The 2,601-nt window shown below is 44.8% G+C and overlaps 1 long non-coding RNA gene across 1 annotated transcript; it reads left to right on the top strand.

Moving 5' to 3' along the window:
• Positions 1-571: 571 nt before the first annotated feature.
• Positions 572-1,948, top strand: LOC137457706 (uncharacterized). Its single transcript, XR_010991390.1, has 3 exons — positions 572-777; positions 1,386-1,645; positions 1,773-1,948. It is a non-coding gene; the product is annotated as an uncharacterized lncRNA (long non-coding RNA).
• Positions 1,949-2,601: the final 653 nt, after the last annotated feature.

The following is a 2,601-nucleotide window of genomic DNA, read 5'->3' as shown; positions in this document are numbered from 1 at the left end:
CGTCGTGCTGCCCACAGGGTGCTGGGAGCGTGGGCTCGTAGCCCTGCGTGTGGCGAGAGGGAAGGGGCTGCTCGTGTGGGACAGACAGACTTTGACCCCCTGAGGCATGAGAAGTGTAGCTGTGGAGTGTGGTGGCGTGTCGCAAACTCAGGTGTTACGTTTTGGCAGTGACAAAAAGGCTGCGAAGTAAGACAGGACCCTTAAAAGCAAGGCTTGCCACCAGTTCCCAGTGTGGGTAGCAACAGGGGTGTACACTCTGAAACAGTATTTGTGTCAACGACTGTAGGCAGACAAACCTTACTTCATACCAGAGGATGTACGAGGTGGACAAGGATTGTTATCTTAGATGAAACTTTCATAACTGCCCTAGGTCCTATGAGCTCAAACTGTGGTTGCTTTCTTTGCATTCTGTCTGTTCATACAAAAATCTCAACTTTTCTCTTACTGACTCAGTAGTCTGAATATTTGGTAAAACTCTTCACGTGGTAGTGCAACTGAAAGAGAAATCCTGCAGACAAAGTTCAGCTGAGGTTTCAGTACATGGACTGCAATGTAGAGTGAGTGTTGTAACAGTAAATATGTGAATGATGCTGTGAGGAGAGTAAACTTGTTTCATTTATGTGTTCTTGTGGTTTTGCTCTACCATAGTATTGTGTATAGAAAACAACTATTGAGATTTGCATATTGGTGTTTTGTGTTCTTACTGTTTGTTAGAAACACTTAAAAGGGAATGAACTTGTGGCATTCAGAATCAGCAACCAGCTAAACTGTCTTCCGGTAAGAAAAATCCTTTCCTGTGGAGATGCCTTTATTTGCACATATTTGATGTCATTAGCTGCCTAAATTTAACATGGAAGACTTTTAATTTATCTTTTCTAATCTCTGCAGCAACTATCAAGCTTTCTTAATAGTCTGTGGTTTTCTATTGCATTAGTCAAAACCCGATACAGTCACACTCAAACTTCATACAAACCCCTATTAGCTACTTTTCCTTGAGTTTTTTAGAGCAATACCCTCAGCAGAAAGTTAAGATCTTCTTCACAGATCAGTGAACCATAACTAGCAGTCTGCTTTTGCAAAAGTGAGAGCAGGAATTTGAAGCTCATTTTAAAATGTCACCCCAGCTGTGTGTTCACTACCTGATATTTTTCTGGTTTTGTAGCTCTTAAACTTCAGTTTTGTAGGCAAGCTCTTGAGAATACTTTCTCTGTTTGTTTCAGCACTGCTGTGTTTTCTCTTTGTGCTTAATGTTTTTCTCATTTCATTCATCAACATTTCATATACCTGTTCAGTGCATGATAAAAGGAATGACCAAGCCCTGCTTCTTCTCACTTCAAGATATTTTCTGCCCCCCCCCCCCCCCCTTTTTTCCTTTTCTTTTGCAGAATTGTTAGTACCTGTGACATGGTACAGCAAACTCAACTGTGCATGCCCAAGGCACAGTTTCATAGGGCAATCGCTTCTGTGCTGAAGCATTAAATTACTCTGAAGCTACTCTTGCTGGTACTGGATCTGCACATGGTCACTATTCATGCAGCGAGTGAATTAGTAAACAAGAAGCCTGGTGGAAGTAATTCCTAACCACAGGAAAGCAGGAATCTGTGGCAGAACTGCCCTCTGTTGAAAATTGTGGAAAGGTGTCTGGGTAAGTGATGGTGAAAAACTAGTGATGGTTTAACCATTCTTGAATTGTACTCACTTTGGTACACATGCTGGTTTAAGTCTTGGTCAGCCATGGTTCAAGAACTTCTTTTTCTTGTTCATCCTTGCAGCACTTTTATTCAGTGCACTTTTATCAAGACATGGGGCCAATGAAATATAAGTCAAGCATGTCCTCAGTGTCCTGTGGTCTGCAGTATCACCATTCCTTGATAAAGTGGAGTCCAAAAATGAATGTACACATAGTGCAGACTTACTGCTCCTCAGCACCTAAGAGGCCTGAAGCCAAGTCTGCAGTAGAAGTGGCCACAGCTCTTTCTCATCATCTGACAGAAGCTGGGACTGTTCTGGGAAAAAACTCCCTTCAGAAAATGTCTGCAACATGCAAGAGCTGGTGGGACAGATACGAAGAGTTTCTTGGAATCAATGAAGTTCGAGAGGCTCAGGGAAAAGTGACAGAGGTAAACAGAGAGGGACCTGGGGGTACTGACTGACAGCTGCCTGAATATGAGCCAGCAGTGTGCCCAGGTGGCCAAGAGGGCCAATGGCATCCTGGCCTGCATTAGGAATAGTGTGGCCAGCAGGAGCAGGGAAGTCATTGTGCTCCTGCACTCTGCTTTGGTTAGGCCACACCTTGAGTCCTGTGTCCAGTTCTGGGCCCCTCAATTTAAGAAGGACATCGAGACACTTGAAGGTGTCCAGAGAAGGGCAACAAGGCTGGTGAGAGGCCTTGAACACAAGCCCTACAAGGAGAGGCTGAGGGAGCTGGGATTGTTTAGCCTGGAGAAGAGGAGGCTCAGGGGTGACCTCATTGCCCTCTACAACTACCTGAAAGGAGGTTGTAGCCGGGAAGGGGTTGGTCTCTTCTCCCAGGCAACCAGCACCAGAACAAGGGGACACAGTCTCAAGTTGCACCAGGAGAGGTTTAGACTCGAGGTGAGG

This window comes from Melanerpes formicivorus, unplaced genomic scaffold (assembly GCF_026170545.1).
Source record: "Melanerpes formicivorus ecotype bairdi unplaced genomic scaffold, bMelFor1.0.p_v2 SCAF_193, whole genome shotgun sequence".
NCBI lineage: Eukaryota > Metazoa > Chordata > Aves > Piciformes > Picidae > Melanerpes > Melanerpes formicivorus.
This window is presented reverse-complemented; position numbering and strand designations above follow the sequence as displayed.